The sequence below is a fragment of the Monodon monoceros genome, unplaced genomic scaffold (genome assembly GCF_005190385.1).
Source record: "Monodon monoceros isolate NGI ecotype Baffin Bay Population unplaced genomic scaffold, NGI_Narwhal_1 Super_Scaffold_14, whole genome shotgun sequence".
NCBI lineage: Eukaryota > Metazoa > Chordata > Mammalia > Artiodactyla > Monodontidae > Monodon > Monodon monoceros.
The window spans coordinates 76,050,776-76,077,945 of NW_021703770.1; the positions used below are offsets into that span (position 1 = coordinate 76,050,776).

Here is a 27,170-nt window from a genome sequence, read left to right on the forward strand (position 1 = left end):
ATATTAGTTATTTGAGTTTTTTTTTTTTTTCTTTTTTTTTCTGAATCAGTCTGGAAAGAGGTGTGTCAATTTTGTTGAGCTCTTCAAGGCACCAGTGTTTGGTTTTGTTGCATCTCTTTTTCTGTGCTCTGTTTTATCTGTGCTTCTAATCTTGACTATTTTCTCAGTTTACTGGCGTTGAGTTTGCTCTTCCTTTCCTTAGTTCCTAAAGGCGTAGCGTTAGGTTACTCATTTGCAATCTTTCTTTTTTAATGTAGGCACTAAAGTGTGGTGAAATGAAATTTATATTTTAAGGCAGGACAAGAAAGATTTAAAAATTCTTCTTGTGTGTGTGTCCGGGTCTCCTCCGTGCCCCCCTAGTGTGCAGTGTGCGTCGCATTGCACATTAACCAGAGCTCCTCAAAGGCGGAGCGGCCGCTCAACCACAAAGATCACTGTTTCCTTTCCTTCTGATGCTAGCAGTGTAACTTCTTGAAAGAATAGCACTCTTTCCCAGCTCTGTTGGGGTCACGGTGACATGCTGCTCCTTTGTACGTGCTTACCTGGACTATGTATTGTGGTGACGTTTTCTATAAAATACCAGTATGTCATTGTTATATACACGATCCTTCGTCTCAGAAATGTCTGACTGTGCCTTGGACTTCTAAACAGGTGGAACAGTTCTCAGAATCCTGTTTGGCTTGAATAAAATTCCCTTTTTTCTTTCTTCATTTGATTGTTAATTGAATTTTTGTCAACAAGTCTGACCATTGTTTTTACTACATTCCTTAAATTTTGGTATGCTGTGTTTTTGTTTTCCTTTGTCTCAAAGTGTTTTCTAATTTTCCTCGTGATTTCATTTTTGATTTGGTTGTCTTAAGACTACGTTGTTTAATTTCCCCATATTTGGAATCTTTCACTTTTCCTTCTTTATGGATCTCTAGCTTTATTGCATTTGGTTAGAGAAGATACTTCGTAAGATTTTAATCTTTGGAGACTTGTTTGGTGGCCTAACACGTGGTCTGTCCTGGAGAATGTTCCAGTGCACTGAGAGGAGTGTGCTCTGTGGTGGGTGGAGTGTTGTGTGCGTGTCTGTTAGGTCTGGCTGGTATGTGGGGTTCAGGTCCTCTGTTTCCTTATTCTTCTGTCTAGATGTTCTGTGTGCCCATTATTGAAATTGGGGTGTTGAGGTCTTCAGCTGTTAATGTAGGTCTGTTTCTCCCTTCAGTTCTGTCAAGCTTTGCTTCCTGTATTTGGGTGGGGGTGGGCCCTGCTGTTTGGTGTGTGTATCTTTATAATTGTGATGTCTTTTTGATGGATTGACTTTATCAGTATATAATGCCCCTTTTTGGTCTCCTGTAACAAGTTGTGACTTAAGAGTCTATTTCCTGATACTAGTAGCCATGCCAGCTTTCTTTTTTTGTTTTGTTTTCATTTTATTTTATTATTTTTTTAAACATCTTTATTAGAGTATAATTGCTTTACAATGGTGTGTTTGTTAGTTTCTGCTGTATAACAAAGTGAATCAGCTATATACATATCATGCCAGCTTTCTCCTGGTTATTAATGCATGGAAAACATGTTTCCGTACTTTCAATCTGTTTGTGACTTTGGCTCTAAAATGAGTCGCTTGTAGATAGTGTATAATTGGCTTATGCTTTTATAATCCATGTTGCCAGTACCTCTGGTGAATTTAATCTGCTTAAATATAAAGCAACTTCTAAATTAGGGAGTACCTATTTCTATCTTATTTCCATTTGTTTTGTACGAGTTTCATCTTTTCCCCCCAGTTTCTTCCAAAACTGTTCCTTTTGTGTTTGATTTGGTTTTGCTAATGTATCATTTCAATTCCCACCTTGTTTCCTTTTCTGTGTTTTTAAGTTTTTTCTTAGTGGTTATTCTGATGACTATAATTAACATCCTGAATTGATAACAATATAGTTTGAATTGATACTGGTTCCAACAGCTTCGCAAAAACCCTGCTCCTGTACAGCTCTGTCCTCTCTCCCACTTGATGCTGTTATTGTTGCCAACACAAGTTACATCTTAGAATACTGTATCCCCATTAACACTAGATTTATAATTAGTTTTATGCACTTGTCTTTTAAATCATATAAATAAAAAGAGGAGTAACATACCAAGATTTATTTATATAGTTACCGAGATTTCCTTAAACACCCAGCACCAAAAAGATCTCCTCCCGCACTTTGCAGGTTGGCTTTGGGGTGCTCCTTCAGTGCTCAGCCGGGCTGCCTGCGACTCCACTCCAGCTTCACCTTGGAGCCCAAGGAGTGCTGTGAGTCTCAGTGTTGTCAGTTCTCTTCTGAGCTCGCGTCAGGGTTTGGCATGCAAATGCACTAGGCAGCCCTCTGAAGCCCTTGTTCCCCCAAGGACCCTCCTCCGTAGCCTCCTCCCATCTAGGTTGTTGGTTCTGTCTGCTGCTTGCCCCATCTGCCCATGGAAGCATGGATAGTCTTTAAATGCTTTTGATTCGTGCCTCCTGGAAGTGGCTGGAGCTGAAAGAGCAAAGCAAAGGGAAGGCTCTGTGCCGGCCCCTCAGGTCACTACCAGACAGGTCAAATGCACAACGACAGCTTTAGAAGAGCAAGGTCCCTATGGCCACCCCACCCCTTGTGCCCAGAACTGGCAACCCGCACCAGGAGCACGGTCACCGCTGACAGCTGGGAGCTGGGGTGGCAGGCAAGTACAGAACAGTGCTACAGCACTCACCAAGTTTTCCCAGCATCTTTCCCCTGGTTTCTGTAAGTATCTGATTTGAATCCAGCATTCCAAAGACGTTGATTCTGCCGTTATTTTGCCAGCTTATTGGTAGCTTCAGTGGAGGTACTGATTCTCAGAGGGCCCTACTCTGCCGTCCTCCATGACATCGCTCAGATGATCTTCTTTGACTCATGGTTGTCAGGAACTTCTAGAGTTCCTGTGTGTAACTACTATTTGCAGACCTGTGGGCAAGGCATAGACGTGCGTTGTATGAGAGGCCAACCATGAGGACTTTAAAGCTGAGAAGGGAAGGTGATGTTTGTATATGAAGATCCGCAGTGTACAGTGAGAGAAATAGCACCCCAAGGGCGCTAGGAAAAGGCTGCCTGTGCCCAGGCCCAAAGGGTCAGGAGTTACTCTCTGGAATAACGCGCTAAAACAGCACTGCTTGATACCCACTTAGTGCAGTGATGGAAATGTTCTAAATCTGTTCAGTATGGCAGCCACATGTGGCCATCAAGCCCTTTAGATGTGGCTAATGTGACTGAACACCTGGATTTTAAGTTATTTAAATTATAGTTGATTCTTGTTCTTCACATTAGTGACGTTCTGTAACATCAACACAGACGCTGAACTGGTGAATACTGAACCAGTGCTCCAGGGGGAAATAATTTAGATTATTGGGGGCCTCTGGTCAGAGTAGTTTCATTGACTGATCAGTATATAACCTTGTTTTATGTGTGTTATTTATTGTCGTGCTATGTATTACATCCCTAGGACTGACTGACTTTATAACTGGAAGTTTGTACCTTTTGACCACTCACCCATTTTGCCCATCCCTTGATCCCCACCTCTGACAACCACAAATCTGTGTTTGTTTGACCTATGAGTTGGTTTTGTTTCGTTTTACATGCCACATATAAGTGAGGTCATACGGTTATTTGTCTTTCCACGTCTGACTTATTTCGCTTAGTGTAATGCCCTCAAGGTCCATCCGTGTTGTCGCAAATGCCAAGATTTCCTTTTTTATAGCTGAATAATATTCGTACACACACACAGTTTGCCCTGCTACCCGAAAGTAGAGCGTTCCTGTGAAAACTTTCCTAAGCAAAATGGTATAAAGAGAAGAGCATCCCCCGCTTTTCTGAAGTTCAAATTATGCCACTTTTACAGAAGTCCTACATTAGTACCTGTTTTCACTAACCAAAAGAAATCCAAAGAAGATTTTCGCCTTTATGAAAAAAGCCATTACTGTACTGATGTAAGTCTTTTGTAAAAGCAAAGTGGTATAGTGCAAACTTTTGGAAAGCAGGGAGTACCTGTACCACTTTTTCTTTATCCATTTGTCCATTAATGGGATATTCCATGTGTTGGCTATTGTAAATAATGCTACGATAAACACGGGGGTGTGTACGTCTTTTCAAGTTAATGTTTTATTTTCTTTTAATAAATACCCAGAATTGAATTGCTGGATCGTTTGGTAGTTCTGTTTTTAGTTATTTGAGGAAGCTCCATATTGTTTTCTACAGTGGCTGCACCAATTTACATTCCCACCAGCAGTGCACAAGGGTTCCCTCTGCCCACTTTAAACTGTATTGTTTGTTCTTCTGCTGTTGAATTGTATGAGTTCTTTACATGTTTTGGATGTTAGCCCCTGATCAAATATATAATTTGCAAATAATTTCTCCCATTTGGTAGGTTGCCTCTTTTTTTGTTGATGGTTTCCTTTGCTGTGCAGAAGCTTTTTAGTTTAACGTAGTTCCACTTGTTTATTTTTGCTTTTGTCGCCAAATTCAAGACAAGACTGCTGTCAAGGAGCTTACCACCTATGTTTTCTTCTAAGTGTTTTATGGTTTTAGGTCTTAATATTTGAGTATTCAATCTACTTCAAGTTAATTTTTGTGAGTGGCGTAAGATAGGTCTCCAGTTTCATTTTTCTTTTGTGTTTGTTAACTTTTCTCAACACTTTTGTTGAAAAGACTTTCCTTTTCCCATTGGACATTCTTGGCTCCCTTATCAAATATTAGTTGACCATATATGTGGGGGGTTAATTCTGAGGTCACTATTCTGTTCCACTGGTCTGTGTGTCTCTTTTTATGCCAGCCCCATAGTGTTTTACTTACTATTGCTTTCTAGTATACTTTGAAATCAGGAAGTGTGATACATCTGGTTTTGTTTTTCTTTCTCATGACTGCTTTCACTACTTGGGGTCTTTTGTGGTTTCATACAAATTTTAGGATCTTTTCCTTTTTCTGTGAAAAATGCCATTGAGATTTGTATAGAGATTGCATTGAATGAATGGATGGCTTTGGGTAGCATGAAAATTCTAACGATATGAACTCTTCCAACTGATGAATGAACACAGGATGTCCCTCCACTTGTTCGTGTCGTCTTCGGTTTCTTTCAGCAAAGTTGTAATTTTCATTTTCATTGTACATCTTTCATTCACTTCCTTGGTTAAATTTATTCCTAGGCATTTTATTGGTTTTGATGTTTCATTCTCAGTGTATAGAAATGAAGCTTATTTCTATGTATTGATTTTTATATCTTGCAAATTTACTGAATTCATTTATTATATCAGTAGTTTCTAAAGTTGAGTCTGTGGGATTTTTAATAGATAAGATTATGTCATTTGCAAACAGTGATAATTTTGCTGTTCTCTTTCAGATTTGGATAGCTTTTGATTCCTCTAGCTAGGACTGCTAGTACTGTGTTGAACAATTTGTGAGAGTGAATACCCTTGTCTTGTTACTGATCTTAGAGTAAAGGCTTTAATTTTTTTTTTATGCATTGAGCATAATTTTAGCTGTGGGTTTATTGCATATGGCTTTTATTAGGTTGAGGTATTTTCATTCTACCCCCAATATGCTGAAGCTTTTTACTATTATAAAATGATGCTATATTTTGTTAAGTGCATTATCTACATCTGTTGAGATGATCGTGTGACTGTTCCCTTTCATTCTGTTAATGTGGTTTTATCACATTTATTGATTTGTGTATGTTGAACCAGCCCTGTATCCTAGGGAAAAATCTCACTTGATCATGGTTTATAATCCTTTTAATAAGTTCTTGAATTTGGTTTGCTAATATTTTGTTGAGGAATTTTGCATCTGTGTTCACGAGGAATATTAGTCTAGAGTTCTCTTTTCTTGAAGTGTCCTTATCTGGCTATGGTATCAGAGCAACGCTGGGCCTCGCAGAATGTGTTTGGAAGTGCTCCCTGCTCTTCAGTTTTTCAGGAGCGTTTGAGAATGGTAGGTGGTAATTCTTCACTAAACGTTTGGTAGAATTCTCCAATGAAACCATCTGGTCCTGGTGTTTTCTGTATTGGGGGATTTCTGATTACTCATACAAGCTCCTTACTCATTATTGGCTTGTTCAGACTTTTTCTTTCTGGTTCAGTCTTGATAAGTTGAATCAATCTAGGAACTTACCCATTTCTTCTAGGTTGTCCAATTTGTTGGTGTATACTTGTTTTTAGTAGTCCCTTATGATCCTGTGTATTTCTTTAGTGTCCATTTGAATTTCTTCTCTTACATTTCTGATTTTGAGTCTTCTCCCTTTTTTTCTTAGTTTCACTAAGGATTTGTCAATTTTATCTTTTTGGAAAACCAGCCCTTATTGATCTTTTCTATCATTTTACTCATTTCTATTTCTTTTATTTTGGCTGTGATCTTTATTATTTCCTTCCTTCTGCTAACTTTGCCCTTAATTTATTCTTTTTCTAGTTCTTTAAGGTATAAAGTTGTACTGTTTATTTGTGATCTTAAAATATTAATATATGCATTTTTAACTAAACTTCCCTCACTGAAATGCTTTGGCAGTGCCCCGTAGGTTTGGGTATGCTGTGTTTCATTTGTTTTGAGATAATCTTTGTTCAGGAGTGTGTTGTTTAGTTTCTACATATTTCTAGATTTTTCAGCTTTTCTCCTGTTTTCGATTTCTAGTTTCGTACCATGGTGGTCAGAAAACATACTTCATACGATTTCAGTCATCTTAGGTTTTCTAAGACTTGGTTTATGCCCTGTCACATGATCTGTCCTTGAGAGGGTACCATGTGCCATTGATTAGAATGTATCCTGCTGCTGTTGGATGGAATATTCTATAGGTATCTATCTATCTATTAGGTCCATTTGGCTTAATGTTTGGTTCAAGTCCATCATTTCCTTGTTGAATTTCTTTCTGGGTTATCTATCCTTTGTTCAAAGTGTGGTACTGAGGTCTCCTATGATTATTGTATTATTGTCTGGTTTCCCTTCATTTCTGTTAGTACTTGCCTAACATATTCAGGTCCTTCCATGCTGGGTGCATATATACTTTATACTTATGACTGTTATGTCTACTTGATGGATTGATCTCTTTACAGCATTTACAATGATGACCTTCTTTGACTCTTGTTACCATTTTTGTCATAAAGTGTTTTGTCTGATAAGAGTATAGATACCCTTGTTTTCTTTTGGTTTCCACTTGCACAGAATACTTATTCCTGTCCTGTCACTTTGAGTCTACGTGCGTCCTGAAGGCTCAAGTGGGTCTCTTGTAGGCAGCATATAGTTGAGTCTTTTTAAAAATATATCCAGCCACTTGGTGCCTTTTGATTGGTGAGTTCAGCCCATCTGCATTTAGAGTATTTGTTGATATGTAAGGACTTAACTCCTGCCACCTTAACATTTGCTTTCTGGTTGATTTGTATTTCTGCTGCTTCTCTCCCGGCGCCCCGTGCACCCCCCCCACCCCCACCCCCCAGCCATCTCTGCCTACCTTTGTAAATTTGTTATTCTCTGTGGTGGTATATTCTGTTTCCCCTTTCTTTCTTTGTCTTTTGTGGTTACCATGGGGCTTACATAAAACATCTCAGAGGTAGAACAGTACATTAAGCTGATACTAGTGACTCGAATCAAGATGCTGAACTAGGAGGACACAGAGCTCCCCTCCCCTCATGAACACATCAAAAATGCATCTACATGTGGAACAGCTATCACTGAAAACTAGCTGGAGACTGGCAGAAAGACTCCTGTGCAACCCAAGTAAGTCTGTAAGAAAGATCCACATGATTCTTCAGGTGGGAAGGGAAGAGACGTGATCAGGTGAAGACCTGTGCCCGTGGGAGGGGACTCAGAGGAAAAGGGAGATTTACTCGGGCAGACACCCTCCCTGGGGAGTGAGAAGTTGGAGCCACATACTGGGTGCCCAGCCCTGGGGTCCAACAACAGGAAGACGAGTCTCCTTGGCTGGTTGGAAGGCTGTGGGAAGCCTGGAACTCTGCTGGTACGGAGTGCATGGATTTTTACTGGCTCCCAAAGCTGGGCAGAGACGGCAGATTGAAACTGCACTGCTGGCTCACTGGTTTCCTGTGACCAACCCAGTGTGCACCCCAGCCTGAACCAAGCTAACACTCCAGTAGCATCTGCCTTGTGTTGCAGCTCCACAATGGAGTGAGAGCTGCCATGACCAAGGAAGAAGCCTGGCCAACAAACTGCTGTGGTGGCTCAAACCCTAAGTGGCATCTGAGCAGGGAAGGGGCAGCCATTACTGGCAATTGCACAAGGCAGCGCATCAGACGCAGACCAGATCTCTGACGGCAGCCAGACCACACACCCGATGCCCTGGCCCTTGCCAACCGCCCCCCGCCACACACCAGCCCTGCTTGGTCCACACTGGTCCCGTCCGGGACTGAGGGTACCAGTACTGGGAGGGGAAAGAGCACTCAGTGGGAGCTGAGCCAGCGCAGGCCTCACCCCACCCCTGGCTCCGGCTCCAGCTCCTCTCTCTCAAGCCCCACCACCTAAAGCTGACAGCTGCTAAGCACACGCTGAGAGAGTACATGGCTTAGGTTCCAGTCAAATTCAGCTCCCCCACCAAAGCCACTGGACACACACAAACTGTACCAGGGGCGCTTCCCACATAAAGACACCTCTTCAAGACCGCCAGAGGTAACCGTTTCGCCTAATTTAATAGAGACAGACAGAGAAAGATGAGCAAAATGAGCAGAGGAGTTTATCTCAGTTGAAAGAAAGAGCAAGAATTCAATGCATCAAGAACAAGAATGCTAACAGAGATTGGTTCAAGATGGCAGAGTAGAAGGACGCGCGCGCACTCACTCTCACGAGAGCACCGGAATCACAACTAACTTCTGAACAATCATCGACAGGAAGACACTGGAACTCCCCAAAAAAGATACCCCACATCCAAAGACAAAGGAGAAGCCGCAATGAGATGGTAGGAGGGGTGCAATCATGATAAAATGAAATCCCATAACCGCTGGGTGGGCAACTCACCAACTGGAGAACACTTAGACCACAGAAGTCCACCCACTGGAGTGAAGGTTCTGAGCCCCACATCAGGCTTCCCAACCTGGGGGTCCAGCACCAGGATTTCCCAGAGAATCAGACTTTGAAGGTTCGCGGAATTTGATTGCAGGACTTCAACAGGACTGGGGGAAACAGAGACTCCACTCGTAGAGGGCTCACACAAAGTAGTGTGCGCATCGGGACCCAGGGGAAGGAGCAGTGACCCTGGGGAGACTGAACCAGACCTACCTGCTAGTGTTGGAGGGTCTCCTGCAGAGGCGGGGGGTGGCTGTGGCTCACTGTGGGGACAAGGACACTGGCGGCAGAAGTTCTGGGAAGTACTCCTTGGCATGAGCCCTCCCAGAGTCCGCCATTAGCCCCACCAAAGAGCCTGTAGGCTCCAGTGCTGGGTCACCTCAGGCCAAACAACCAAAAAAAGGGAGGGAACCCAGCCCCACCCATCAGCAGACAGGGGGATTAAAGTTTTACTGAGCTCTGCCCACCAGAGCAACACCCAGCTCTACCCACCACCAGTTCCTCCCATCAGGAAGCTTGCATAAGCCTCTTAGAGAGCCTCATCCACCGGAGGGCAGACAGCAGAAGCAAGAAGAGCTACAATGCTGCAGCCTGTGGAACAAAAACCACATTCACAGAAAGATAAACAAGATGAAAAGGCAGAGGACTATGTACCAGATGAAGGAACAAGCTAAAACCCCAGAAAAACAACGAAATGAAGTGGAGATAGGCATCCTTCCAGAAAAAGAATTCAGAATAATGACAGTAAAGGTGATCCAGGACCTCAGAAAAAGAATGGAGGCAAAGATGGAGGAGATGCAAGAAATGTTTAACAAAGACCTAGAAGAATTAAAGAACAAAGAGGAACAATACAATAACGGAAATGAAAAATACACTAGAAGGAATCAATAGCAGGATAACTGAGGCAGAAGAAAGGCTAAGTGACCTGGAAGACAGAATGGTGGAAATCACTGCCGCAGAACAGAACAGAGAAAAAAGAATGAGAAGAAATGACAGCCTGAGAAACCTCTAGGACAATATTAAATGTACCAATATTCGCATTTTAGGGGTCCCAGAGGAGGAGGGGAGAGAGGGAGAGGGCGAGAGGGAGAAGAGGGGGAGAGGGAGAGGGAGAGGGATTTGAAGAGATTATAGTCAAAAACTTCCCTAACTTGGGAAAGGAAACAGCCACCCGAGTCCAGGAAGCGCAGAGAGTCCCAGGCAGGACAAACCCAAAGAGAAACATGCTGAGACATACAGTAATCAGATTGACAAGAATTAAAGAAAAATTATTAAAAGCAACAAGGGGAAAATGACAACATACAAGGGGAGTCCCATAAGGTTACCCCCTGATTTCTCAGCAGAAACTCTACAAGCCAGAAGGGAGTGGCAGGATACATTTAAAGTGATGAAAGGGAAGAACCTACAACCGAGATTACTCTACTCAGCAAGGATTTCATTCAAACTTGACGGAGAAATCAGAAGCTTTACAAACAAGCAAAAGCTAAAAGAATTCAGCACCACCAAACCAGCTCCACAACAAATGCTAAAGGAACTTCTCTAAGTGGGAAACACAAGAGAAGAAAAGGACCTACAAAAACAAACTCAAAACAATGAAGAAAATGGTAATAGGAACATACGTATCAATAATTACCTTAAGTGTGAATGGATTAATTACTCCAACCAAAAGACACAGGCTCGCTGAATGGATACAAAAACAAGACCCATATATATGCTGTCTACAAGAGGCCCACTTCAGACCTAGGGACACATACAGACAAAGTGAGGGGATGGAAAAAGATATTCCAGGCAAACGGACATCAAAAGAAAGCTGGAGTAGCTATACTCATATCAGATAAAATACACTTCAAAATAAAGAATGTTACAAGAGACAAGGAAGGACACTACATAATGATCAAGGGATCAATCCAAGAAGAAAACATAACAATTACATATGCACCCAACACAGGAGCACCTCAATATATAACGCAAATGCTAACAGCTATAAAAGAGGAAATCGACAGTAACACAGTAATAGTGGGTAACTTTAACACCTCACTTACACCAGTGGACAGAAAATTAATAAGGAAACACAAGCTTTAAATGACACAACAGACCAGATAGATTTAATTGATATTTATAGGACATTCCATCCAAAAACACCAGATTACACTTTATTCTCAAGTGCACAAGGAACATTCTCCAGGATAGATCACATCTTGGGCCACAAATCAAGCCTCGGTAAATTTAAGAAAATTGAAATCGTATCAAGCATCTTTTCTGACCACAGCGCTATGAGATTAGAAATCAATTACAGGGGGAAAAAAAACCATAAAAAACACAAACACATGGAGGCTGAACAAATACATTACTAAATAACCAAGAGATCACTGAAGAAATCAAAGAGGAAATCAAAAAATACCTAGAGACAAATGACAATGAACCTATGGGATGCAACAAAAGCAGCTCTAAGAGGGAAGTTTATAGCTATACAAGCCTACCTCAAGAAACAAGAAAAATCTCAAATAAATAATTGAACGTTACACCTAAAGGAACTACAGAAAGAACAAACAAAACCCAAAGTTAGCAGAAGTAAAGAAATCATAAAGATCAGAGCAGAAATAAATGAAATAGAAACAAAGAAAACAATAGGAAAGATCAATAAAACTAAAAGCTGGTACTTTGAGAAGATAAACAAAATTGGTAAACCATTAGCCAGACTCATCAAGAAAAAGAGGGAGAGGACTCAATAAAATTAGAAATGAAAAAGGAGACGTTACAACAGACACCGCAGAAATACAAAGCATCCTAAGAGACTACGACAAGCAACTCTATGCCAATAAAATGGACAACCTGGAAGAAATGGACAAATCCTTATGAAGGTATAACCTTCCAAGACTGTACCATAGAAAATATGAACAGACCAATCACAAGTAATGAAGCTGAAACTGTGATTAAAGATCTTCCAGCAAACAAAAGCCCAGGACCAGATGGCTTCACAGGTGAATTCTATCAAACATTTAGAGAAGAGTTAACACCCATCTTTCTCAAACTCTTCCAAAAAATTGCCTAGGGAGGAACACTCCCAAACTCATTCTACGAGGCCACCATCACGCCGATAACAAAGCCAGATAAAGATACTACAAGAAAAGAAAATTACAGGCCAATATCACTGATGAATATAGATGCAAAAATCCTCAACAAAATACTAGCAAACAGAATCCAACAGCACATTAAAAGGATCATACACCATGATCAAGTGGGGTTTATCCCAGGGATGCAAGGATTCTTCAGTATACTCCAATCAATCAATGTGATACACCATATTATCAAATTGAAGAATAAAAACCGTATGATCATCTCAGTAGATGCAGAAAAAGCTTGTAACAAAATTCAACACCCATTTATGATAAAAACTCTCCAGAAAGTGGGCACAGAGGGAACCTACCTCAACATAATAAAGGCCATGTACGACAAACCCACAGCAAACATCATCCTCAATAGGGAAAAACTGAAAGCATTTCCTCTAAGATCAGGAACAAGACAGGGATGTCCACTCTTGCCACTATTATTCAACATAGGTTTGGAAGTCCTAGCCACGGCAATCAGAGAAGAAAAAGAAATGAAAAGAATCCAAATTGGAAACAAAGAAGTAAAACTGTCACTGTTTGCAGATGACATGATTCTATACGTAGAGAGTCATAAAGATGCCACCAGAAAACTACTAGAGCTAATCAATGAATTCGGTAAAGTTGCAGGATACAAAATTAATGCACAGAAATCTCTTGCATCCCTATACACTAACAACGAAAGATCAGATAGGGAAATTAAGGAAACAATCCTATTCACCATTGCAGCAAAAAGAATAAAATACCTAGGAATAAACCTACCTAAGGAGGTAAAAGACCTGTACTCAGAAAAATATAAGACACTGATGAAAGAAATCAAAGATGACACAGATGGAGAGATATACTACGTTCTTGGATTGGAAGAATCAATATTGTGAAAATGACTATACTACCCACAGCAATCTACAGATTCAGTGCAATCCCTATCAAATTACCAATGGCATTTTTTTTTTTTTTTTTTACAGAACTACAACAAAAAAATCTTAAAATCTGTATGGAGACACAAGAGACCCCAAGTAGCCAAAGCAATCTTGAGGGGAAAAAATGGAGCTGGAAGACTAAGACTCCCTAACTTCATACTATACTACAAAGCTACAGTAATCAAGACAATATGGTACTGGCACAAAAACAGAAATACAGATCAATAGCACAGGATAGAAAGCCCAGAGATAAACCCACACACCTATGGTCAACTAATCTATGACGAAGGAGACAAGGATATACAATGGAGAAAAGACAGCCTCTTGTATAAGTGGTGCTTGGAAAACTGGACAGCCACATGTAAAAGAATGAAATTAGAACACTCTCTAACACCATACACAAAAATCAACTCAAAGTGGATTAGAGACCTAAATATAAGACCGGACACTATAAAACTCTTAGAGGAAAACATAGAACTCTCTGACATAAATCACAGCAAGATCTTTTTTGACTCATCTCCGAAAGTAATGGATATAAAACCAAAAATAAACAAGTGGGACCTAATGAAACTTAAAATCTTTTCCACAGCAAAGGAAACTCTAAAGAAGAGAAAAAGACAGCCCTACCGAAGGGAGAAAATATCTGCGGACGAATCAACGGACAAAGCATTAACCTCCAAAATACATACACAGCTCATGCAGCTCAATATTAAAAAAAAAAAAAATCCCCAATCCAAAAATGGGCAGAAGACCTAAATAGACATTTCTCCAAAGAAGACACACAGATGGCCAAGAGGCACAGGAAAAGCTGCTCAATGCCACTAATTATTAGAGAAATGCAAATCAAAACTACAGTGAGGTATCACCTCACACCAGTTAGAATGGGCATCATCAGAAAATCTACAAACAAGAAATGCTGGAGAGGGTGTGGAGAAAAGGGAACCCTCTTGCACTGTTGGTGGGAATGTAAATTGATACAGCCACTATGGAGAACAGTATGGAGGTTCCTTAAAAAACTAAAAATAGAACTACCATATGACCCAGCAATCCCACTCCCGGGCATATACCCTGAGAAAACCATAATTCAAAAAGACGCACCCCAATGTTCACTGCAGCAGTATTTACAATAGCCGGGTCACGGAAGCAACCTAACTGCCCATCGACGGCAAATGGATTAGGAAGATGTGGTACGTATATACAATGGAATATTACTCATCCCTAAAAAGGAACGAAATTGGGTCATTTGTAGAGATGTGGATGGACCTAGAGACTGTCATACAGAGTGAAGTCAGAAAAAGCAAAACAAATACTGTATATGAAAGCATATATGTGGAATCTAGAAAAATGGTATAGATGAACCGGTTTGCAGGGCAGAAACAGAGACACAGACGTAGAGAACGTATGGACACCAAGGGGGGAAAGCGGGGTGGGTGTGGTGGTGGGATGAACTGGGAGATCGGGATGGACATGTATACACTGATGTGTGTATAAAACAGATAACCAACAAAAAAGAGAATGCTAACAAAGGAAAAAGAAGAGATGAACACAGAATTTTAACAAGAAACTAGAAAATTATCTTTTAAAATGAGAAATTAATAATTCAGTAACTAAAAGGAAAAACGGAATGAACAGCAGATTAGGTGATACAGAAGAATGCATAAGTGAGCTGGAAGATGGAAATAACCCAATCAGAACAACAAAAAGAAAAACCCGAAAGGGAATTTCGGATAACATCAAGTGTTTCCAACATTCACATTATACAGGTCACACCCCTGAAGGAGGAGCAAGAGAGAGAAGGGGGTCAAAAATGCACTTAATAAAATTATGGCTGAAAACTTCACAAGCCTGAGAAATGAAACATAATCAGTTATGGGAAGCACAGTGTGTGTCAATTAAGATGAACACAAATAGATTAATGCCGAGACATACCATAATTGAAATGGAATAAGTTAGAGAGATCTAAAGGCAGCAATAGAAAAAGAGGCACATACAAGGGAACCACCGTAAGGTTATCAGCTGATTTTTCTGCAGAAACTGCGGCCAGAAGGTAACGGCATGATACATTTAAAGTGCTGAAAGGGAAAAACCTGCAACCTAGGATACTCTGCCCAGCAACACTGTCATTGAGAACAGAAGGAGAGATAAAACACTTCCCAGAGAAGCAGAAACTAAAAAAGTTCACCAATACTAAGCAACCCTAAAAGAAATGTTAAAGGGTCTTCTCTAAGTGGGAAAGAAAAGGCCATATAACAAGAGTAAGTATCTATAGGAAAGGAAAAATCGCACTAGTGAAGGCAAATATATATTTACAGGCTGAGGATCAATCACTTAAATAAGCTAGTACAAAGATTAAAAGACAAAAACTTGTAAAATCAAGTATCATTAAAGAGATAAAAATGAAGATGTAAAATATGGCATCAAAAACACAAAGTGTTGGGACTTCCCTGGTGGTCCAGTGGTAAAGAATCCGCTTACAAATGCAGGAGATGCGGGTTTGATCCCTGGTCAGGGATTTAAGATCCCACATGCCGCTGTGCGACTAAGCCCGCGTGCCACAACTACTGAGCTTGCACGCCTCACCTGGAGCCCACATGCCACAAACTACAGAACCCACGTGCTCTGGAGCCCGCATGTCACAACTACAGAGCCAATGCAGCCTGCAGCCGGCACGCCACGACTAGAGAGAGAAAACCTGCACGCTACAAGTAGAGAGAAGCCCGTGCACCACACAAAAGACCCCACATGCCTCAATGAAGATCCCATGTGCCGCAACTAAGACCTGACACAGCCAAAAATAAAAATATAATAAATAATCTTAAAAAAAAAGTGTGGGGGAAGGATGTAGATGTAGATGTTTTAGAACACGTATGAACTCTAAAAGGACTACCTGTTTAAAATAAGTATAGTTACAGGTCATCATATATGAACCCCATGGAAACTACAAACCAAAAAACTACAGTAGAGGGACTGGCCGAGATGGCAGAGTACAAAGACCCTGAGCTCACCTCCTCTCAGGAGCACTCCAGAATCACAGCTATCTGCAGAGCCACCAACAATGAAGAAGAATGGAAGCTACTAAAAAAGATCTTCTACAACTAAAGACAAAGATGGAACCACAATGAGATAGATGGATAGGAGGGACGGACTCACGAATATAATCAAATCCCACACACCTGGGTGGGCGACCCACAAACGAGAATAATTATATTACAGAGGTTCCCCCACAGGAGTGAGAGTTCTGGGCCCTACATCAGGCTCCCCAGCCCAGGGGTCCTGCACTAGGAAGACAAGCCCCCAGAGCATTTTGGCTTTGAAGACCAGAGGGGCTTAATTTTGGGAGCCCCACAGGACTGGGGAAAACAGAGACTTCATTCTTAAAGGGCACACATGAAATCTCACACATACCAGGGCAAAAGCAGTAATCGGATAGGACCCTGGGTCAGACCAATCTGCCGGTCTTGGAGAGTCTCCTGGAGAGGTGGGGGGTGGATGTGGCTCACCATGGGACACAGACACTGGTGGCAGACATTTGGGAACATTCTACCATGTGAACTGCTGCTGCTGCTTGCCATATTGGCTCATCAGCACCGAGACCTGGCCCCAACAGCCTGTAGGCTCCAGTGCTGGGACACCTCAGGCCAAACAACTAACCGGGTGGGCACGTAGCCCCACCCATCAGTAGACAGGTTGCCTGAAGACTTCCTGAGCCCACAGCCATGCCTAACCATGGCCCTGCCCACCAGAGGGCCAAGACCCAGCTCCACCACCAGCAGGCAGACACTAGGCCTTCTCTCCAGGAAGCCTGCACCAGCCTCTTGACCAGCCTTATCCACCACGGGGCAGACAAAAGAAAACCTCAATCCTGCAGACCCAGCCTGCCCACAGCAGGCCAGACCGTACTCTGAGACCAACTGGCCCCAGCCCTGTCCACCAACAGGCCAATGCATACCCTGCACCGCACACTTAACTGTGTGAGGAACCAGGAGCCCCCCTCCCCCCCCCCAATAGTCCAGCACTAACCTCAGGACCTGGGTTCACCTGCCATTGGGTGAACTCTGCCCGTTTCCAATGGGCAGGCCTAAATCTTTGCGACTCCGACTATACCCATCACTGAGCCAGCACTAGCCTCAGGGCCCCTTAGGGTTCTGTAGCCAGCTGCCTCGTGACCAGGCCCCGCTAAACAGCAGCCAGCAGCTTCTACACAAGGCAGGTCCTGGCAACCAACCGGACTAGGGGCCAACCAAGCCCACCAGATCAGCCACATAGCCCACCGTAACAGAAGGACCCATGCAGCCCTCTTAGGGGGAACCCTTAGAACATATAGGTAATGGGAGGACACTGCAGGACAGTGCACTGCTGGGACACACAAGATGTCTCCTACAGAGGGCCACTTCTCCAAGGTTGAGAAATGTACGTAACTTACCACAAACATAAAAATACAAATAGCAACTTAGACAAAATGAGGTAGCAGAGGAATATGTTCCAGATGAAGGAACAAGATAAAAAACCCCGGAAGAAAAACTAAGTGTTGTAGAGACAGGCAATCTACCCAAGAAAGGGTTCAGAGTGAGAATCATAAAGATGATCAAAGAATTTGGGAAAAGAATGCACAGAGTGAGAAATTAGAAGTTTTGAGCAAAGAGTTAGAAAACATAAAGAGTAACCAAACAGATGGCGAATACGATAACTGAAATGAAAAATACACTGGAAGAAATCAGTAGTACAGAAGGACAAATCAGTGAGCTGGAAGACAGAGTAGTGGAAATCACTGCCACTGAACAGAAAAAAAAAAGTATGAAAAGAAATGACAGTTTGAGAGACCTCTGGGACATCAAACACACTAATATTTGCATTATAGAGGCCCCAGAAGGAGATAAGAGAAAGAGCCTGAGAACATACGTTTAAGACATAATAGCTGAAAACATCCCTAACCTGGGAAAGGAACAAGTCACCCAAGTCCAGGAAGCACAGAGACTGCCACACAGGATGAACCCAAAGAGTAAGACAACAAGACACACTGTAAATAAAGTGACAAAGAGATAGAGAATATTAAAAACAACAAGAGAATAAGAAATAACATACAAGGGAATTCCCACAAGGCTGTCAGCCCGTTTTTCAGCAGAAACTCTACTGGCCAAAAGGGAGGGGCAGGATATATTTAAGGTGATGAAAGGGGAAAAAATACAACCAAGAATAATCTATCCAGGAAGGCCCTCATTCAAATTTGATGGAGAAGTCAAAAGCCAAAAGAGTTCAGTACCATCAAACCAGCTTTACAACAGATGTTAAAAGAACTTCTCTAGGTGAAAAGGAAAAGGCCACAACTAGAAACAAGAAAATTACGAAATGAAAAAGCTCACCAGTAAAGGCAAACATACAGTGAAGGTAGGAAATCTCCACACACCAAGCTAGTAGGGAGGTTAAAAGAAAAAAGTAGTAAGACTGTCTCTATTCCACAATAAGCAGTTAAGGGATACACAAAACAATGAGACATAAAATATGCAAGCAGAAACAGTAATTGGGGGGGAGAGGAGAGTACAAATGCAGGGTTTTCAAAATGCATTTGAAATTAAGCCATCAGCAACTTAAAACAATCACGTATACATACAGACTGCTATACAAAACCTCACGGTGACTGCAAACCCAAACTCTGTAACAGATATGTACCCAAAAAAGAAAAAGGAAACCAAACATAACGGTAAAGCTAGTCATCAAATGAGAGAGAAAAAAAGAAGGGAAAAACGACCCTATACAAACAAATCCAAAACAATTGACAAAATGGCAGTGAGAACATACATGTCGATGATTACCTTAAATGTAAACAGAGTAAATGCTCCAACTAAAAGACACAGAGTGGCTGATGGACACAAAAACAAAACCCCTTGATATTCTGCCTACAAGAGACTCACTTCAGATCTAGAGACACATACAGACTGAAAGTGAGGGAGTGGAAAAAAGGTATTCCATGCAAGTGGAAATCAAACGAAAGCCAGAGTAGTAATACTTATATCAGACAAAATCGACTTTAAAATAAAGACTGTTATAAGAGACAAGGAGGGACACTACATAATGATCAAGGGATCATCCAGGAAGATACAACGATTGTATATACATATGGGAGGCACCTAAATATAAGGCAAATATTAAGAGACATAAAAGGAGAAATTGATGGTAACACAATACTAGTGGGGGACTTTAACACCCCACTTATATTAATGGACAGATCATCCAGACAGAAAATCCATCAGGAAACACAGGCCTTAAATAACACATTAGACCACATGGACTTAATTGATATATATAGAGCATTCCATCCTAAAGCAGCAGAATACATATTCTTTTCAAGTGCATATGGAAAATTCTCCAGGATAGATTACATGCTAGGCCACAAAATAAGCCTTGGTAAATTTAAGACAACTGAAATCATATCAAGCATCTTTTCCAAACGCAACACTACAGAGACCAGAAATCAACTACAGGAAAAAAAATTGCAAAAAACACAAACATGTGGAAGCTAAACACTATGCTGCTAAACAACCAATGGATCACTGAATAGATTAAACAGGAGCTCAGAAAATACCTACAGACAAATGAAAACAAAAATACAACGATCCAAAACCTATGGAATGCAGCAAAAGTGGTTCTAAGAGGGAAGTTTATAGTGATACAGCTTACCTCAGAGAACAAGGAAAATCTCAAATAAACAACCTAACCTTACACCTAAAGCAACTAGAGAAAGAAGAACAAACAAAACCCAAGTCAGCAGAAGGCAAGAAATCATAAAGATCAGAGCAGAAATAAATGAAACAGAGACGAAGAAAACAACAGAAGAGACCTTCAAGATGGAGGAGTAAGACGTGGAGATCACCTTCCTCCCTTCATATACATCAGAAATACATGTACACGTGGAACAACTCCTATAAAACACCTACTGAACGCTGGCAGAAGACCTCAGACCTCCCAAAAGGCAAGAGACTCCCCACATACCTGGAGAGGGCAAAAGAAAAACGAATAAACAGAGACCAAAGAATAGGGATGGGACCTGCACTTCCGGGAGGGAGCTGTGAAGGAGGAAAGGTTTCCATACACTAGGAAACCCCATCACTGGTGGAGACGGGGGTTGGCGGGGGGAGCTTCAGAGCCGCGGAGGAGAGCGCAGCCACAGGGGTGCGGAGGGCAGAGCGGAGAGATTCCCGCACGGAGGATCGGTGCCGACCAGCACTCACCAGCCCGAGAGGCTTGTCTGCTCACCCGCTGGGGCGGGCGGGGCTGGGAGCTGAGGCTCGGGCTTCGGTCGAAGTGCAGGGAGAGGACTGGGGTTGGCGGCGTGAACACAGCCTGCAGGGGGTTAGTGCACCACGGCTGGCCGGGAGGGAGTCCAGGAAAAGTCTGGACCTGCCGAAGAGGCAAGAGACCATTGTTTCGGGGTGCACTAGGAGAGGGGGTTCAGAGCACCGCATAAACAAGCTCCAGAGACGGGCACGAGCCGCGGCTAACAGCGCGGACCCCAGAGACGGGCATGAGATGCTAAGGCTGTTGCTGCCGCCACCAAGAAGCCTGTGTGCGAGCACAGGTCACTCTCACACCTCCCCTCCGGGAGCCTGTGCAGCCCGCCACTGCCAGGGTCCTGGGATCCAGGGACAACTTCCCCAGGAGAACGCACGGCACGCCTCAGGCTGGTGCAACGTCACGCCGGCCTCTGCCACCGCAGGCTCACCCCGCACCCATACCCCTCCCTCCCCCCGGCCTGAGTGAGCCAGCGCCCCCGAATCAGTGGCTCCTTTAACCCCGTCCTGTCTGAGGAAAGAACAGACGCCCTCCGGCGACCTACACACAGAGGTTGGGCCAAATCCAAAGCTGAGCCCTGGGAGCTGTAAGAACAAAGAAGAGAAAGGGAAATCTCTCCCAGCAGCCTCAGGAGCAGCGGATTAAATCCCCACAATCAACTTGATGTACCTGCATCTGTGGAATACATGAATAGACAACGAATCATCCCAAATTGAGGAGGTGGACTTTGGGAGCAATGATACATATTTTTTTTTTTTTTCCTTTTTCTCTTTTTGTGTGTATGTGTATGCTTCTTTGCGTGATTTTATCTGTATAGGTTTGCTTTTACCATTTTCCCTAGGGTTCTGTCTGTCCGTTTGTTTTTTCTTTTTTTTATTAAAAATTTTTTAATAATTATTTTTTATTTTAATAACTTTATTATTTCCTTCCTCCTTCCTCCCTTCCTCTCTTTCTTTCTCCCTTTTCTGAGCCGTGTGGCTGACAGGGTCTTCGTGCTCCAGCTGGGCGTCAGGGCTGTGCCTCTGAGGTGGGAGAGCCAAGTTCAGGACATTGGTCCACAAGAGACCTCCCAGCTCCATGTAATATCAAACAGCAAAAGCTCACCCAGAGATCTCCATCTCAACGCTAAGACGCAGCTCCACTCAACGACCAGCAAGCTACAGTGCAGGACACCCTATGCCAAACAACTAGCAAGACAGGAACACAACCCCATCCATTAGCAGAGAGGCTGCCTAAAATCATAATAAGTTCACAGACACCCCAAAACACACCACCAGACGTGGTCCTGCCCAACAGAAAGACAAGATCCAGCCTGATCCACCAGAACACAGGCACTAGTCCCCTCCACCAGGAAGCCTACACAACCCACTGAACCAACCTTAGCCACTGGGGGCAGACACCAAAAACAACGGGAAGCATGAACCTGCAGCCTGGAAAAAGGAGACCCCCAACACAGTAAGTTAAGCAAAATGAGAGGACAGAGAAACACACAGCAGATGAAGGAGCAAGGTAAAAACCCACCAGACCAAACAAATGAAGAGGAAATAGGCACAGCTTTTGCATAGCAAAGGAAACCATAAACAAGACGAAAAGACAACCCTTAGCATGGGAGAAAATATTTGCAAATGAAGCAAATGACAAAGGATTAATCTCCAAAATTTACAAGCAGCTCAATATCAAAAAAACAAACAACCCAATCCAAAAATGGGCAGAAGACCTAAATAGACATTTCTCCAAAGAAGGTATACAGATTGCCAACAAACAAATGAAAGGATGCTCAACATCACTAATCATTAGAGAAATGCAAATCAAAACTACAATGAGGTGTCACCTCACACCAGTCAGAATGGCCATCATCAAAAAAATCTACAAACAATAAATGCTGGCGAGGGTGTGGAGAAAAGGGAACCCTCTTGCACTGTTGGTGGGAATGTAAACTGATACAGCCACTATGGAGAACAGTATGGAGGTTCCTTAAGAAACTAAAAATAGAACTACCATATGACCCAGCAATCCCATTACCGGGCATATATCTCGAGAAAACCATAATTCAAAAAGAATCATGTACCAAAATGTTCATTGCAGCTCTATTTACAATAGCCAGGATATGGAAGCATCGACAGATAAATGGATAAAGAAAATGTGGCACATATATACAATGGAATATTACTCAGCAATAAAAAGAAATGAAATTGAGTTATTTGTAGTGAGGTGGATGGACCCCAGAGTCTGTCATACAGAGTGCAGTAAGTCAGAAAGAGAAAAACAAATACCATATGCTAACTAACACATATATAGAGAATCTTTAAAAAAAAAAGGTTCTGAAGAAGCTAGGGGCAGGACAGGAATAAAGATGCAGACATAGAGAATGGATTTGAGGACATGGGGAGGGGGAAGGGTAAGCTGGGACGAAGTGAGAGAGCGGCATGGACATATATACACTACCAAATGTAAAACAGATAGCTGGTGAGAAGCAGCCACATAGCACAGGGAGATCAGCTCAGTGCTTTGTGACCACCTAGAGAGGTGGGATAGGGAGGGTGGGAGGGAGATGCAAGAGGGAGGGGATAGAGGGAGGGGATACGAGGATATATGTATATGTATAACTGATTCACTCTGTTATAAAGCAGAAACTAACACACACACCATTGTAAAGCAATTATACTCCAATAAAAATATTTTTTAAAAAAAGAACAGAAAAGATCAATGAAACTAAAAGCTGGTTCTCTGAAAAAATAAACAAAATTGATAAACCTTTAGCCAGACTCCTCAAGAAAAAAAGGGAGAGGGCCCAAATCAATAAGATCAGAAATGAAGAGAAGTTACAGTTGACACCACAGAAATAGAAAAGATCGTAAGAGACTACAATGAGCAAATATACGGCCATAAAATGGACAACCCAGAATTCATAAATTCTCCCAAGACTGAACCAGGAAGAAATAGAAAATACGAACAGACCAGTCACAAGTACTGAAATTGAAACTGTGATTTAAAAACTCTCAACAGGGACTTCCCTGGTGGCCCAGTGGTTAAGAATCCACCTGTTAATGCAGGGGACACGGGTTCGATCCCTCATCCGGGAAGAGCCCACATGCCACGGAGCAACTAAGCCCGTGCGCCACAAGTACTGAGCCTGTGTTCTAGAGCCCGTGAGCCACAACTACTAAAGCCCACATGCCCTAGAGCCCAGGCACCACGACTAATGAAGCTCACACACTCTAAGGCCCACGTGCCACAACTACTGAGCCCGCATGCTGCAACTACTGAAGCCCATGCGCCTAGAGCCCATGTTCCACAACAAGAGAAGCCACCACAAGCCTGCACACTGCAATGAACAGTAGCCCCCGCTCGCTGCAACTAGAGAAAGCCCTAGCACAGCAACAAAGACCCAATGCAGCCAAAAAAATAGATTTAAGAAAATGAATAAATAAAAAATAAAAACTCCCAACAAATAAGTCCAGGACCAGATGGCTTCACAGGCAAATTCTACCAAACATTTAGAGAAGAGTTGACACCTATCCTTCTGAAACTATTCCGAACAATTGCAGAGGAAGAAACACTTCCGAACCCATTCTATGACGGTGTCACCATCACCCTGACACCAAAACCAAAGACATCACAAAACCAGTATCACTGATGAACACAGATGCAAAAATTCTCAACAAAATACCAGCAAACCATATTCAACAATATATTAAAAAGACCATACACCATGATCAAGTGGGATTTATTCCAGGGATACGAGGATTTTTCAATATCCACGTGGTACACCGCGTTAACAAACTGAAGAAGAAAAACCATACGATCATCTCAGTAGATGCAGAAAAAGATTCTGATAAAATTCAACACCCATTTATGATAAAACTGTCCAGAAAGCGGGCATAGAGGGAACCTACCTCAACATAATAAAGGCCATATATGACAAACCCACAGTTAACATCACACTCAACTATGAGAATATGAAAGCATTCCCTCTAAGATGAGGAACAAGACAAGGATGCCCACTCTCACCACTTTTATTCAACATAGTTTTGGAAGTCCTACCCGCTGCAATCAGAGAAGAAAAAGAAAAGAAAGGATCCAAATAGGAAAGGGAGAATCAAAACTGTCACTGTTTGCTAATGACACGATTTGCTATACAGAGAAAATCCTGAAGATGCCACCAGAAAACTCTTAGAGTTCACCAAAGAATCTGGTAAAGTTACAGGATACAAAATAAATGTATGGAAATCTGCTACAGTTCTATACACTAACAATGAAATCTCAGAGAAATTAAACAATCCCATTTACCATCACATCAAAAAGAATAAAATACTTAGGAATAAACCTACCTAAGGAGGCAAAAGGCATATAATCTGAAAAGTAAGACGTTGATGAAAGAATGTGATGATGACGTAAACAGATGGAAAGATGTACCTTGTTCTCAGATTGGAAGAATCAGTATTGTTAAAATGACCATACTACCCAAGGCAATCTACAGATTCAGCGCCATTCCTATCAAAATACCAGTGAGCTGCGGCAGGGCTGACAGGTGTGCCTGAGAGACTGAATCCACTTCACAGGAATAACAGGCTGGGAAGGCAAATCGCTCCTCCTTGTGTTTTATTACTGGGAACATGCGCAAGTGTATGGCAGGTTGGACACCTGACTCACAGAATCAAATAACTGTTTTCAGCTCTGGCTACTTTGTAATCTGGGAGATCTGTCTCTTAAATTCCAGAGGCTGAAGTGAATGCAGAACTTTCTACCCATCACAGTAGGTTTTTAGTAAAATACACAGGCTTTATAAAGCACTGCCAAGGATGTGTGACCCTAATACCCAGGGGCTTTATTCTTTTGGCCCTCATATTTCCTTTCACACACACACACAAAATACTGGAAATCAGGTTTATCTGAAAAGCCTATATTTGTAACCTCACTATTGTCTGACACAAAACACATGAGAACATATCATACAGTTAAAATTATTCCTGAGCCAGAAGATGAACAAAGTATCTAATCCGATAGTTGAGAATCATCATCTGAAGAGGGCGCTAGAGTCACAATTTCCCTCCTCTTGACACTGGCATTGCTCAAAAACATTTTCACTGTTCCAGACTTTCATTTGGAGAACTGTTGTTGCCCCATATCTTGCACCGTATGAAGCATCCGAAAGTGGTCCCTCGTGAGGACTGAGGTATGGCCCCTTCGTGTTATGAGTGAGCCGGCCCGATTTCCTAACCCCAACAGTGTCCCACAGCTGGAGCACATCCAGCCTCCTGAGTTTCTAAAGGACGGATGTGTTTAGAAAGTCCACGTGAAGTGCTGCATTTGAATAACTCAACTAAGCTCAACATAGCAACGTCCTCATAAACACGGGTGAATCCAAGGCTCCGACGTTTTTAAGGAATACTTTCTTATTTGACTGCTTCCTTTAGACAGTTCTCAGAACACAGGCTCAAGACTCCTAACAGTGAGGAATCATGACCAACTTTGTATTTATCTCGGATAAATTAACAGTAGAGTTAGGAAAAGACAGTAAGTGGAGACATTCAAGAAATGACTGTGGACAACTGCTGTCACAGAAGCTAAACTTTAAATTGTTTTATTGTATTTTTAATAGTCTTTCACTTGCCGTTAAACGTCATAACAAATCTCTACTTTGTTGGTCTACGACCTCTCCTTTCTCTTTTTCAGTAAAAGGGAAGAAAACTCTTAAATCTAAACATTATCATTACTAGTTAATACATTGAAAAAAAGATGGGCGTAGCATCTCTTTCAAGCTCAATCCCAATTTGACATCTGAATCTACTAATCATCTCACTGAATCATTTTCATGAGAATATGGTTCTCTGTGTATTTATTTTGCATTCCCTGACTGGGGAGGGCTTTAGTAGTGTTTTTATGGCTTCCAAAATAGATATGTCTTTCCTCTGGGTGTGCATGAACCACACTCTAAGTGTTCCTGGGTTTTACCTTTAATAGATAATTAATCGTGTGACATCCACATCACGGCCCCTGAGTAATTCTAGCGTATTATGTCTGTCCTTCTAGAAAACCTATTCAGTATCCCATGGTGCCGTCATCAGAAGTCACCTCTGCAATACTGTGGAGCTTGTGGAGCGTTTGGTGTTGGGAAGCAACGAAATGAGAAAGGATGTGGACAGAGACCAGGTCTGAACAGGGACGGTGATGTGAAAAATAGAACTGACCCGAAATGCCTGACCCAAATTGTAGGAAACGTTAACCAACAAAGCCAGTTCAGTCTTTACCTGCATTTTACAATGTGAAGAGCTAGCAAGTTAACACCTTGTCAGAGCTGCTAGTATAAACCTTATTTTTCTCCTAAAGGGGACCTACCCCACTGCTTTGGATCCAAAGGCACTTCTTTTTGGAATACTGAACAGCATAAAAAAAAAAAAGAGCCTAGAACTAAAGACAGGGCTGAAGTAAGACATCACCGCAAGATGGCACTGCTCTAGTGTCCCTGGAAGCAGCGTCGGGGGCGCGGGGCTCCCGGGGCTCTGAGTGTGGAGCTCCCGGGAGTTCGTGGGCTTTCCGGGGGCGCGGAGCTCTCGCGCGCTCGTGGTTCCCGGCTTCCCCCGGCCCTAGGCGCGCGAGGTTGGAGAGCGCCCCACGGACCCGGCGGAACCCGCGGGGCAGCGTCTCCAACCCCGCCATCCGGAAGCCGCGAGACCCTAATTCCCTGAAGCCGCGGGGGAGCGCCCCCGGGCCCTAGTCCGCGCGCTGGCCCGGGCCCCGTTCTGGTTCCGCCTCGACTCCGCGGGCGCAGAGGCCCCGACCCACCAGCAGGAAGGAGGAGGCGCGGCCGAGGGAGGGTCGTTCCCGGC

General features: G+C 42.6%; 1 protein-coding gene across 2 annotated transcripts in view; it reads right to left on the reverse strand.

Annotated features, from left to right (window-relative positions):
- The window catches only part of SPIDR (scaffold protein involved in DNA repair), a 384,011-nt gene continuing 356,841 nt past the window's right edge, over nucleotides 1-27,170 (reverse strand). Inside the window, exons 21-22 of one of the 2 annotated variants that reach the window (XR_003793585.1) lie at nucleotides 2,710-2,942; nucleotides 1-2,495 (exon numbers count right to left, since the gene is read on the reverse strand). The gene's annotated coding sequence lies outside the window, so the exon portion shown is untranslated. Of the gene's footprint in view, nucleotides 2,943-27,170 lie in introns of both variants that reach the window. The other variant, XR_003793584.1, reaches the window with a different exon arrangement.